Genomic DNA, 14,874 nt, shown 5'->3' with positions numbered 1-14,874 from the left:
GACGAGGTGGCCGAGTGGTTAAGGCGATGGACTGCTAATCCATTGTGCTCTGCACGCGTGGGTTCGAATCCTACCCTCGTCGGTTGGGGCATTTTAGTTAGGAGAGGGGAAAAAATTAAGCCAATTTGTCCAAAAAGTTGACTTTGCGGGTTTTCCACTTTATCGTTCGTTTGGTGGGAACTTTATGAGAGCAGGGAAGTACCTCCTTGGTGCACCTCTCCTGCCTGGTGCCTCCTGGAGCGCGAAAGGAAGAGAGAAAGTGAAAGATGCTTGAAAAAAATCTGCCATCTGGAAACCACAAAGGTTTTGCCCTTTATTAGCACGCACAGACTATATTATTCTACCTCTTAGATTTAGATCTACAATTCACCTAGAACTAATATTTATTTATAGTGGGAGGAAAAATCCATCGAAATATCTATTGATCTGTCATCCATCTATAGATAAATACATTCATTTTGGTATTTAAATAGACACCATTTGTCGAGAAGACTATCTTTTCCTCCTTTGCACTACAAAATCACCTTTACCATACACATCAAATGTCCAGTAGTGTAGTGTTTTTCAGATATCTATTTTCTTCACCTGCCTATTTTACAATAACCCTCTGTCTTATGTAACATAGCCTTGTAGGGACGTCTGGGTGGCTCAGCGGTTAAGTGTCTGCCTTCGGCTCTGGGCATGATCCTGGGGTCCTGGAATCGAGTCCTGCATGGGGCTCCCTGTATGGAGCCTACTTCTCCCTCTGCTGGTGTCTTCTGCCTCTTTCTGTCTCTCATGAATAAACAAAATCTTTAAAGATATATATCTATATCTATCTATATATAGATAGATATCGCTTTGTAGTAAGTCTTCACACCTTGTTCCTATTCAAGATTTGCCTGTTCTAAATTGCCTTTTTGTATTTTCATAAACATTTTAGAATCATTTTGTAAATTTCTGTCTCCCAAAAAGAGAAGGCTGATGTAATTTTGGATAATATTGTTTGAATCTGTAAGTCAATATGAATATAATTGACATCTGTAAGGTATTGAATCTTGCAATGCATATTATACTTTTCAATTATTTATATCTTCTCTAATTTATCTCAATAGTGTCTTACATGATTTTTCTACATAGAAATATATAGCCCATTATTTTACTAGATATATTTTAGATATTTTTATCTAAATATTATCTAAATTGGGCAGCCCAGGTGGCTCAGTGGTTTAGCACCGCCTTCAGTCCAGGGCTTGATCCTAGAGACCTGGAATCAAGTCCCACATCAGGTTCACTGCATGGAGCCTGTGTACATATATATATGTAAAATAGAGAAAAATACATCAAATGGCCACAACTTGACTCTGTCTCTTAGATCAATATGCAACTCTTTAAGTAAACATTCAAGACCATCCATGCTCTTAAGACTCCTCAGAGTGAAGCTTTGATCTCTCTCACCTATGTCATATGAATTCCTTCTTAACCCATTTCTTAGGATGCTTGTACAATCTGTACTGCTTCGTTTTCTTTGACTAATTTATATTTTTTCAAAGAGAATTTCCATATTACCTTTTGTAGAACGACTATAGAGAAAGGGACTGATTATTTGCTTTTCAACTTTGAGTTTGGTTCTGTGGTCTGTAACACGTGGTGCTTCATCATATACCCAGCTAATTAGACATCTGCCCAAACATACCTGCTTTTTGGGTGATATTTCTTAACCAACACCATTCTCCATTCACTTGGGTAGAGTTAATCTACTTCTATCAAATATATACAGAAATGTGTAGAACTCTTTCTAGCATATTAGACCAGTGAAGAATAATAGTGATCTGTTCTCAATGTAATATCTTCTGATAACATGAGGACTCCTCAAGAGATTTCTTCCTTCAAATAGCAACTATGTCAGTTAAAATTAGTTATATGCTTACACCTTGTACTGTCTGAGATCTTGTTCTTCTGCACATTCTCTGCTACACAGCTCTAATGCCAACTACCACCTTGGGAGGCCTTTCCCAGTCTCCAAGATTAAGATGTCTCATGTTAAGTTCTCAGAGCCCTTTGTAATTCTTTATGCACATATAAGAATTACAGTTAAGTATTCCCAACTATTTGTTTAACATCTGTCTCCCATCATATCTGTTACCCTTTCTCCATAAGGGCCTGGGCTATTCTGTAGTGTGTCCGTGGTATCAAGACTAACACATAATGGACTTCTAAAGAAATATTAAATGAAAAAGTTACTTCCAGAATAGTTTTTATATACTGAGTCTAGGTACATATCTCCATGGGTCTAGGCTTGGGGTCTTGTCAAGTTCAGAGAGCAGAAGCAGCCCTTGTATATAGGCCTTGAAGAGCAAACCCCACAAATTCGGGAGGGGAGTTACCACCACTTGTGGGGTTTGTGAGGCTCACATGATGGCAAATCTAGAGCCAGGGTTAATGACTTCCAAAACACACTGATTCTGAAAAGCCACGCATTCATAAAAGGACAAAACATTGATACTGCTCCACAGTGACACCCAGATACACATCAGACATTCATCTAATCAAGGTCCTCTACAATGATTGTTACTGATAAAATGATAAAATGATAAAATGATAGGGACATGCAACGACACTGACACACAGCAACAGACAAGCACAAAACAGCAAATCTCATCCATTCATGTATTAATCTACTGCACAATCACTAAGTCCTCTCTATACATGACTCTGTGCTGGGCGATTCTGGTGCAGTGGCTCAGAAAAACCCGTCCTGATTCTTAAGGAAGTCCATTGTGGTAGGTGATACAGACCACGACCCCACAGGCCATGCCATTGAGACACAACTTGAACCATACACAATACTACCGAAAGACAGAAGTGCCCACACAGACCTTGAGTGGTAGAGAGACAGATTAATGTCCTCAGACACACCATGTGAGAAACAGATCATGATCAAACAGACATAATCACAACCACACACATTAAATAAGGCATTAAGGGCTAAAATGTGCCAGACACTGTGCTAAGCACTTCCTAATAAAATGTGGATCACAGATACCATTATGATCTCCATTTAAACTTTGATAAATCCAAGACACAAAGAACTGAAACCTTCGCAAGGTCACTAGCTCATAAATTGGGTTGGGGATTTAGGATTTTTACCTGTCTGGTCCAAAATCTAGTATCTGCCTTATCCATAATTCTCAACTGTCCTTTTCCCTGAGGGTCTTTTGAGGGTAGTCCTTCCTCCTCCTTCAAATATCAGGTCTAAGAGGCCTTCCAAGACCCCATATTTTAAAAATCCAACATTGCCTTGCATTGTCATCTCCAGGAACCCATGAATATTTGAAATTACTCTGTATCTTTTCCTAGTGTATATAGTGGCTTCCCCCACAGGACTTGGGGAGGGTCTGGTCCATCTATGACTTCCAGATAAAGCAAATGAAAATACAAAATGCCCAAGTAAATTGGAACTTCAGATAATTTTGTGGTACATCTCATGCAATATTAGGGACATGCTTATATTTAAAAATTATCAGTTCATTTGAAATACAAATTTAATTAAGTGTCCTATATTTTACCTGGCAACCCTACTTCCTTCAGGCAGCCCTGTAGCCTATGGAGTCTTGGAATATAATTGTTACTAAATGTACATTCAATGTAGAAATAAAAGGAGTTTTATTTCTATGGTTGTGGCTCAGGGAATCTATGTAACTCTCTGAGTTTCTGAGTTGGGTACGGGAATTGATCTATTTGCAGATTTGCAGGGAGAATATCCAAAGATATTTTTAGATGAACAGCTACAAGATCAGTGATTTTTTATTTTTTTATTTTTTATTTTTTTTACTGTTGGTCTCTCCCCAAGCGATTACTAGTTTATATTTGATCACTTCACATGTTGTTGCCATTCAACATGTGAATTGCCATTCAATGTCGGTGCCATTGTGTGTCTCTGTTATATAAAAGGTTTTTCCTTAGAATCTTCTAAGACTTGTTGATTCCCTAGCTATTCTTCCACAAACCTCCTAACTCCTTTCTCACTATAGGATGGCATAGAGTGACAATGTGTTTCTGGAAAAAGTCTGAAGATGTGGATGTTCTTTATGGACTCACTACTTGTGTGTCTTTCTCTTTTCTTTCCAAGGCTTCTGGTTCTTCATTTTTCTTATATTCCAAATATCATATGCCTCTCATATTTTTGAGGCAATAAGTAAAATAATGAATGTGAAATCATTTGTAGGCTCTCAAAGACAAGAGAAATGCCAATAATTTATATTCTTTAATATGTGAGTCTCACACTGACAAACGGACACTCAAGAAGGCATCAAGCACTGAACAGAGTTTTGTTTTGAGGTATTATCAGGACTAATAGGTTTTGAAACTTAGCTGCCAAGGTACAGGCCCGGGAATACCCACACCCATGAAATAAGCATATCTCTGTAGGCAGCAGACTAGGTGATGATAGAGGAGAAATGGGTGGGAAACAGGCTCTTCAGCTCCCTGTGTTTGGTTCCTAAGTGTTATGGGGTTGTGTATGGAATGAATAATAAGCCCAAGCGTCGGCTTTCCTTGAAACCAGGGCCTGATGTAGAGCCAGGAATAAGATCCATGCCGTCAGGGTAGTGACATATTCTCCTGGAAAACAAATATTAAATAAGTAACTGAATTACTTAATACAATGTTCATGTGTGCCTTGAAGAACTAGATGAGACAAGTGCAGAAACAAAGGATTCTAAACTAAGGGTCAGGAAAAAAGTCCCAGAATAGGCTGCCTAAAAGCCATGAACTGAAGGAGAGAGCCACACAGGGGATGTGAGTATTTAACATAATTTGATTGTTATCTGACTGATAATGATGAACTCCCTACTCTTGAGAAACCTTTGTTGGCTGGTGAACTGGGAGAGGGTGGTGGGTCTCCAGGCCTGGAGACCTCTACCCAGCCATACCCAAAAGAGTCACAGAAGGTTCTTGGTCACAAGAAGGAATTCACGGACAGACACCCAACACAAAAGACAAGTGACACAAGCAGGAAAGTTTATTAAAATGAGAATCATTCTCCTATCTTGAGATAGGAGAATGAGAGAGAAAGAGAGAGAGAGAGAGAGAGCTATGCACCCTGGGGGTTGGGTTTTTTTTTTTTTTAAGATTTTATTTATTTATTCATGAGAGACACAGAAAGAGAGGCAGAGACACAGGGAGAGGGAGGAGAAGCAGGCTCCATGCAAGAAGCCCAATGCAGGACTCAGTCGGGGGAATCTGGGATCATGCCCTGAGCCAAAGACAGACACTCAACCACTGAGCCACCCAGGTGTCCCTTACTGACAGTTGTTGAGTAGGGGATGGAATGAATATTCATTACTGGGGACAGGGATTTCTTGGAAGGAGGGTTTCTGAACCTTTCCTATTCTGACACCTTCATTTTATGAGGGGTTGCAAAATTGTGATTTAATTTTTTCCACTCAGTGATATATAGACTGGGAGAGGCCCAGAGGTTCTTATAACTACATAGTATTGACATATTTTTTAAAAAGACTTGTTATAAATTAATAATATTGACTTTTTCAGTTTTACATAATGCAAATATTTTCTAGTTTGTCATTTGTTTTCTGTCCTTGTTTGTTGTTTGTTGGTATCTGTCAAAATGTTTTAAATGTGTACATAATAGTATTTATTTTGTGTCTTTTGTTAGATTTAGGATGAAATTCATAAACACAAATGAAAAGAAATAATTTTCTAAATTTTCATCTGGAAGACATTATACTATTGCAGATATCAAGTCTTTCCCATTCACCATTAAGTTTCTCCTTGCAGGGCAGCCCCGGTGGCGCAGCGGTTTAGCGCCGCCTGCAGCCCAGGGTGTGATCCTGGAGACCTGGGACCGAGTCCCACGTCCAGCTTCCTGCATGGAGCCTGCTTCTTCTTCTGGCTGTGTCTCTGCCTTTCTCTCTCTCTCTCTGAATAAATAAATCTTAAAAAAAAAAAAAAGGATTCTCTCTGCATACTTATTGCACAAAATAGGTAGCAAGTAAAATTTTGAATGATGGACTGCATCTTCAAATCACCACCCACAAATCCTGGAGTCTTACATGGGCAGGTGAATTTCCTGTCTTATTTTGATTGACTTTTAAAAAAGATTTTATCTTTATTTATTCATGAGAGACTAAGAGAGAGAGGCAGAGACACAGGGAGAGGGAGAAGCAGACTCCCTTCAAGGAACCTGATACAGGACTCCATCCCAGGACCCTGGGACCACCACCTGAGCCGAAGGCAGACGCTCAACCACTGAGTCACCCAGGTATCCCAGTGTTTTAGCTCTTAATGTTGGCAGATTTGGTTACTAGTTTTAGTGTCTGCTGTTTTAGAATCTGGTCAATTTGGCAGGATTGGAAAATGTTTCTACAAATAGTATTAATTCAACCAGAAATGCTTTGCCTGAATGTCTGATATGGCTCCTTGTAAAGACTCTTCAACATATAATAAATATTTAATTGAAGTCGGGTCTTAAAACCCTTGGTTTTTGGTGACCATAAAACTGAACAGGATTTAACATGAAATGGGGTTAAAAGAAAGACTTTGGAGCTATTTTAGCTGGCTTCTTAACAATCTTTGCAAGTCACTGTTGTAGGACCTTGCACTCTTTGCCACAATCTTTATCCTACAGGTTCATCCTCTGTAAATGGAGATAAGTAGAAAAGACCTTTTCAAAATTAGATGTGTTATTATCTTTAAAATTCTTCATACAGGGGACTAGAACCAATGATAAATTTTTTAATGATTCTTTACTCTTACTTTTAGTGTCATTATCAAACAATTTCATACTTTGCTTAAGTGTATATCTCATACTGGTATCTTTTTACTGTGAATGAGTCTGGATTCGGCTACAGCCAATTATAGTCTCATATTCCCTGGGGACCTTCAGAGCATCTCCTATTTGGTAGGAGAGATGGAGGGAAAGTCTGGGAGGAGGGTGTGTAGGACTCCATCAGGGCCTGACTTTATATGAATTGAAAGTTGAATCATCAGGAAGCAATAAAGAAATACTTTACCCTGTCCTGAGATTAAAATTGTGTTCTTCATGGCAATGGGCACTACCTACATGCTCTTCACTCTACCACATTGCTGCTAAAGAATGCCTCACTGAAAGGGTATCCTCGTGCTCTGAGGACTCACATTTGTTAATGTTCTCGGCCTACTAGGAAGTGACATCTTTGACTATGCAAAAAGTTGGGGTCTCATAAGCCACAGAGCAGACACCAGGAGAATTTTCCTGGGAGGACTTTGTGGTCATCATTTCCATATGTGAATTAGAGTCCTTGTCCCTTATTTGTGGGCTTCTCATATTTAATTTAAAAAGGTATATTATAGGGGCACCTGGGTGACTCAGCGGTTGAGCATCTGCCTTGGCTCAGGTTGTGATCCTGGGGTCCTAGGATTGAGACCTGCATTAGGATTTCTCCCTCTGCCTATGTCTCTGTGTCTCTCATGAGTAAATAAAGTCTTTAAAGATAAATAAAAAATAAAAAGGTATATTATAAATTGGTTCTATCCTATTATATTTTTAATATGACTGAAGAATTATATTTTTACTTATTTTTTTAAAAAACATCTTTATTGGGGATCCCTGGGTGGCTCAGCGGTTTGGCACCTACCTTTGGCCCAGGGCGCGATCCTGGAGACCTGGGATTGAGTCCCGCTTTGGGCTCCTGGCAGGGAGCCTGCTTGTCTCTCTCTCTCTCTCATAAATAAATAAATAAATCTTAAAAAAAAAAAAAAGAAAGAAAACGTCTTTATTAAAGTATTATTGGCATGTGATAAACGGCATATATTTAAAGTATACATTTAATGAGCTTTGATATATGTATACACATGAAAACATCTCAATCAAGATAGTGAACTTAGCCATCACCCCTAAAGTCTCCCTGTCCCTTTTTATAATACTTTTCTCCTGCTCCGTGGACCCATCTCCAAGGGACCACTGATCTGCATTTTGTCACAATTGATTGGTTTGCATCTTCTAAGGTTTTATATAAATAGGATTCGGTATGTACTCTATTTTGATTGGCTCCTTTAACTCAGTATAACTATTGTGTGGTTATTATCTGTGTTGTGTGTTTGGTAGCCAGACCCCCATAAACCCACATCCTGGCATTCAGACTTTTTGCCTATGCCCTCCCCTTGATTGTGAGCTGGACCTATTGACTTGCTTCTTTAAAAAAAAAAAGAAAAAGAAAAAAAGATTTTATTTATGTATTTGAGAGAGAAAAAGAATGTGAGTACACACAGGTAAGGGGGAGGGGCAGAGGAAGAGAAGCAGACTCTCCACTGAGCAGGAATGAGCCTGATGAGAGGCTCAATCCCAGGACCCCTGGATCATGATCTGAGCCAAGGGCAGACCCTACTGAGCCACCCAAGTGCTCCATGATGACTTTCTTTTAACCAATAGAATAGGAAAAGGTGATGGGATCATTCCTGTGATTATGTTGAGTTATATATGATTCAATCTTGGTAGCAGACTTAATCTAGAGAATATCGATGCTGGATTCATGTTGTAAATAGTCAAGCAGGGAAAGCTCACTTGGCAAGGAGCTTGAGACATCTCTGGAAACTGAAAGATACTTCCAGCCAACAGCCAACAGAAAGCCTGTGCCCTCAGTCCTAAAGCTACAAGGAAATGAATTCTGCCAACAACCCGAGTGAGCTTGGAAACGGATTCTTCCCCAGCCAACTGAAGGGTAGGAGAAATTGCCACCTCAAAGCATGCCTCTTTGGCATAAATGATTATTTTGAGCAGATTTTTTTTCAAGCTAATTAATTTTGGGGAAAAAAAACATACACAGGAAAATCTCTAGCAGTACAAGTTCCTCTTTCATTAGGGCACTTTGCATTAATAAGGGAAGTCTCCCATTGTAAGGATGTGTCCCTCTCTGCACCAGGAAGAGAAATTAACGAATGAAGGGGGTACCCACTGCAGTCTGCATAACAGCCTTCTCTTGTTTACAACTCTTCTTGATAACTTCCCATACCTGGCCTTCTTAACCTCCAGCGTCTGATATTTAAGATTGGTGGCTTGAGTCATTTCAGGGAGTTTTACTCAGTTTTCCTGAGTATGTCCCATGTATACATGAAGGAGATGTGTTATTAAACTCTTGTTTTTCTCTTATTAATCTGTCTTTTTTTTATTACAACAGGGGTCTCAGCCACAGAACCTAAGAAGGGTGGAGGAAAAAATATTTTTTGTCTGCTACATAAGCTTCCAGATGCGAATACAGCCTAGTAGGCATCTTGATTGAAGCCCTGTGAGAACCTAAGCAGATGACCTAGCTAAGTCTTCCCCAGACTTCCCATCATTTACAATCCTGAAGTAATAGATGTGTATTATTCCAGATACTAAGTTTCTTACTTTGTGTAAGCTATCCAACTGAGTAAAACTTTAAAGAGCTTACTGGTTTCATTCAGTGATTCATAAATCAGGCAGCATCCAATCTAGCAGACAGAAATAATAAAGTAGTTTGGAGGGTCTGGTCCTACTCCCACGTGGAGGAGGCCATTCTGCATCTTCCTGGGTTGAATTCTTGGGAGCCTGAAGGACTAGGAATGGGATCAAATGGGTGTTCAGCACTAGCAACACCAAGCCGGGAGATATGGGGTTGAGGAAGGTCCCCAACACAGCAGCAGGATTATTGGGATTAAGTAAAAGTACCTTTAGTCTCTTCTATTAGACTATGAGAGCAAGGATAATGTCTCACTCCTTTTTCCTTTCCAGATGCCTGAAACAGTTCTTGACAAATAAGCACTTATTCAACAGTTATTATTTATTGCACCAATAAACACTGCTTTTTTTTTTTCAAAAATTTTATTTATTTCAGAGAGAGAGAGAGAGAGCACAAGCAGGGCGAGGGGCAGAGGGAGAAGCAGACTCTTCACTGAGTGTGGAGCTTGACGTGGGGCTCCATCCCAGGACCCCGGAACTATGGCCAGAACCAAAGGCAGATGCTCAACTGACTGAGCTACCCACACACCCCATATCATTAGACACTATTATAGCTACTCTCGATTGTCCAAGTGCTTGTAGGTCAAGTGTGGAACTGACCAGATAAAGCAAATGAGACTTAACCCAAGGGCAAGTTTTGTGGAAAGAAATGAGTATCAAGAAGTATTAGACATGCAAAAGCAAAATCCTGTGAGGATTTGAATCGAATATCTTTTGCTTACCAGATAAGTAGGATGGATTGCAGAGCAACAACCTATTGTCCTAAAAAATAGTTTATTAGATATGCACCTATGGATAACATTTAGGGGCATGCCAGTACACTGTTAGAATTTTTTTAAAGATTTTTATTCATTTATTTATTTTTTTTAAATTTATTTATGATAGTCACAGAGAGAGAGAGAGAGAGAGAGAGGCAGAGACACAGGCTGAGGAAGAAGCAGGCTCCATGCACCGGGAGCCTGATGTGGGATTCAATCCCGGGTCTCCAGGATCGCGCCCTGGGCCAAAGGCAGGCGCCAAACCGTTGCGCCACCCAGGGATCCCTTTATTCATTTATTTGAGAGGGAATGAGAGAGAGCACAAGAACAGGGGGAGGGAAAAGCAGACTCTCCGTTGAGCAGGGAACCTGATGTTGCCGCTCCATCCTAGGACACCAGGATCATAACCTGGCACTGTAAAGCTGGAAAATACAGTGATGATCAAAATAGACCAAAACAGAAAAATAACATCTGTCAAGGGACTTATATTCCAGTGGGTGTTAGGGTGACGATAAGCAAAAGAAAAGGTAGAAATATACAGCATGTCAGGTCCTGGTCCATATTGTGAAGACAAATAGAGTAGTAAGTAGGAATGGGAAATTACGGTGAGGTTGCTCAATGATAAAGATGACTATCAATGACAGCCCCACTGACAAGGTGAGTGCTCAGTCTTAGGATCCCCCTGTCCCTCCTTACAAAGCCCAGAGATCCTAACCCAGGAAGGAAGCAGGCACTCACCCACCCCACAGCTGTCCTGACTTGCTTCCATCCTCTCAAAGGTGAACCTCAGGCTCACTTTCAAGGGTTCCCAGTGTAGGAACAGGTTTGGCCTCGGGTTACCTTCCTCAGGTTACTAGCTAGGGCGCAACTGCCCACAAGTTTCAGCTGCTCTAGTTAACTAAGGAAAATGTTCCAAGCTAGGTAATGAGAAAAACAATGAGTAAAACTCTGAGAACATCACCATGGGTCATTTGAGTGAAAGTGTGTGTGTTGTGGCGGGGGAGTTCAGGTTTATGCACTTGTTTGTATAAAGAAGTCCCAGACGGCTACACACAAAGCTAATGAACGTGGTTCCCTGTTACTGAATGGGAGAGCTGGGCGGTTGAGGACTATGTTGGCAGCAGGACTGTTTTTTGTGTTCTTTATACATGCAATTGTGAGTCCCTCGCAACAGGCTGCCTAATGGAAACCATGCAAGCAGTTTTAGCTGCATTATCCCAAACGGCCGGCAGGTGACGACAGCGTGTAGCTCGCTCCCGCCGGTGGGGAAGCGGGTGGAAGGAGGAGACCAGGCCAGGAGCCCCCGCCTGAGGCCCACCCCTCTTCCTGTTCCTCAGCTCAGTGGCGCGCATTTCTGTGTCTCGATTCCTCCTTGGCACCCTTTGTTGACCAAAAGAGAAATAGATTCGTTAAGTGGGCCGACTTTTTAAAGAACTTTTTTGAGGGCGAGGGTGCAGGGGAGGCAGGCAAGCAAAGGACTGTGACCATATTGAAGCCTACCTCAAATCTCCGGGAACGACCAACATCCTGTCCACGCTGTTTCACTCTCCAGGCTTCATCCGGCAGGAGGGGGACAGTGTGAGGAAATCAGCAGCACGTCATTTCATTCATGAATATTGTCACAAACGTCCCAACAGATACAGAGGTCAACAAAATACAGGATCCTCACACCTAAAAACACTTGGAAGGGATCATTTGTAACATCATCCAAAAAACCCCCAAAAATCCTCAACTGCCTTAAATACTTTTTCACAATGATTTTATCTGAATTAGGATTCCATTGGTATTGCTATGTCTTCCAAATCTGTTTTAATTCATAGCGCTTAACCAGATCTCCAAATAGTCAAGTTTGCTATTTGGAAAAGGGTGGAGAAACTATAATCTGGGTGATGGCAATTCTCATTGTTCACGGATTGTCATTCCTTGTAGACCCTTTCTGTGAAAAGCGCTGAGAAGCTGCTTTCTAAAAAACAGAAGTAATATCATACTGATATTTTCTGCTCATATCCCATTCACATGAAAGTTAGCATCTTTAACTTTATAATTGAAACACTTTTCTTTTGAAAAGCTTAGTCTTTTACACAAAAAGCAAACAAACTTGTTTTTGATATCTATAGACAAGATAGGAAAGATATCTTAACACTTTTATTGTTTTGAACTAGAAATCAAAAGGAAAGAGAGAAGAAAAGAAAGTTTGAACTGAAAAATCTGACCTCAGTTCAGATCAAGGTCAGATTTCAGTGGAAACACTTTTCCATCTCTTCTTCATTTTCAGTTGACACATTCACTAATATTTTCTCCTTCCCAAATTAAAGAACAAAGAATCTCTAGAAGTCTTGATGTTGTGAAACAGCTTAAGAAAAAATGCCTCCTCTAATGAGGTATAACTTAGCACACTTCTTCATGGCTAGTACTTCGGTTTCTTGTTTTAAAAGTCTTTCTCTAGAGCCATATTTTCCTATTTTATCTTTCGAAGGCCTTAGTGGTTTTCTATTTACATTTAGGGATCCTCCTCCCACAACCGCCCCATAACCGGTTGCCCTGATCAATTTTTTTTGTGCAGTCTATCTCTTCCTCACTAATCTGAAATCTCACCTCTTTCTTTCCTGAAGTTTCAACAAAAAGTTAGATGCGATCCTTGGCTTTCTATCTAATTCGGTTGGTAAATGTGTCCATCTCTGTGCAGTACCATATAGTATTTTATAAGTCTTTTATCACTAAATCATATTCTACCTTTTATTGGGATTTCCTTGGATTTTTTTTAAATCACTTAGCTCTTCAAATAAATGTTAGAATTAACTTCCAAATTCCAAAACTAACATTAGGATTTTGACTGGAAATACCTTGAACAATTATGCCAATTTTAGGAGAACTGACACCTTCATGCTATTTCATATTTCTTGTCCATGAACATATTCTATCTTTTCATTTAATGTCTTTAGATAAGAGTCTGATAGCATTGGACCTCTTCTTAATCGTATAATGCAGCTATTATGTCGTTCTATATATAGGCTTAATAATTTTTGAAAAAATTTGTTATTATACAAAAATTCAATTAATTTTTGTAAATTGAGAAATAAACAATGGCCTAAAATCAAAATACACTCTTTTCCACATATAGCTTCTCCATGACGATGATGATTTGCCCGTTTTCCATGTCTCAGTTATATTTTAAGGGCATGCAAAATCTTTTTAGTTATGGAAAATAGCTCATAACCCAGAATCCACTGCTTTTCTGGTTCTATTGTGAGGCCATCTATATACTGTGTGACTTGTAAAGTTATGTGGCACCAAGACACCCTAAATAAAATACTGGGAGAAAGAAAAAGTAGTGATTAGATTAAATAGGAAACACGTGAAATATCACAGGAGGAGACAAAGGTAAACAGGACAATTTTTCTCAACTCAGTTATCTAAAAATCATTTCACCAAGTGATCAATTCTTAAGAATTGTTGAAACTTTGTGTATTTATCAATTTTATAGTAACTTACATTAGCACAGTTTAACTTGTATTTGCAAATTTCTGAGATTAAGTCAACGGACTTTCATTGTGTATTTTTTATGACAGCCTTTTAAAGAACATTCAAACTGTCTCTGTTCCTGTTGCCTGCCCATCCTCCTAAAAAGAGAATGTGCAGGAGGGAAGAAGGAAAACAAAAACTTAGAGAACATTGAGAAACAGAGGAATGCAAAGGCCTAAATCCCTCAGGTCAAGACTTTTCACATAGCTCTTAAGCCAGCTAGTGAATCTAATTAAAATTGTTTTAACTTTACATAAAAAAAAAATGAACCATTTTTGGAAAAATCAATAAAATTTAATAGAGTCATCTCAGTGTCCACCAGCAGAGGCATTCTTCCCTTGAATACTTTTAAAACAAAACTTTTAAAAACAAAAACCCCAAAATCCAATGAACTCAACAGAATGAGCCCTGAGTTGCAAGGATGGAAAGTGAGCTTTATTGGAGCTGGTGATTAAGCCCTCATAGCAGAGGGACCATTCAATTTCTGCCTCTCTGTTCTCTAATCAATGTTTTTTGGCAATGGCAGGGGTTACAGGTCTTTGTCACCATTCAGTATATACACATTATCCAGCTGAACGGGACTCCAATAACTTGCCAGACTCCTACATGCCGCTTTAACTGAGTCTCCCAGTAACTAACTGATAAGGTTGCCACTCATGAAGGCTGTGGTACATATGAAGACTAGTGAGTCCCATGGTCATCTTTGCATCACCTTATCTTTTCTATGTAAGGTACTAAAATGGGTAAAAACCACGTCGTAGGTATAAAGAATTCACTGAGTTCATAAATAAGCTTGCTAGCAGTGGCATGAGAATGAAGTATACCAAATCTAGAATAAGTATCTATCTCCATGAAGTCCCATATCTGCCTCATCCATGACAAAATGGATCCAAGAATACTTAGCAGCATCAGTATCCAGGTCAGCTCTGGTGAGCTAAGTCTATATTGAATAGCTTGTGTGAAAACTCTACCAGCACCACCTTGGCCACCCTACTTATAAATTGCTTGGTCAGTAAGAAGGGTGCTGAGAAAAGACATTTAATCACATACACATGGCTGGTGTTGCATGCCTGATGACTGATAGCCTGCCTCCTTGGAAGTACGAACCTTTTAGTTGGTATTAACACGGACCAACAT

At 39.6% G+C, this 14,874-nt stretch overlaps 1 non-coding gene across 1 annotated transcript; it reads left to right on the top strand.

The window, feature by feature from the left end:
* On the top strand, positions 1-82 carry TRNAS-GCU. Its single transcript has one exon. It is a non-coding gene; the product is annotated as a tRNA-Ser (tRNA).
* The last annotated feature ends 14,792 nt before the right edge of the window (positions 83-14,874 follow it).

This window comes from Vulpes lagopus, chromosome 10 (assembly GCF_018345385.1).
Source record: "Vulpes lagopus strain Blue_001 chromosome 10, ASM1834538v1, whole genome shotgun sequence".
NCBI lineage: Eukaryota > Metazoa > Chordata > Mammalia > Carnivora > Canidae > Vulpes > Vulpes lagopus.
Note: the sequence above shows the minus strand (reverse complement) of the source record. Positions and strands in the feature narration are given on the sequence as shown.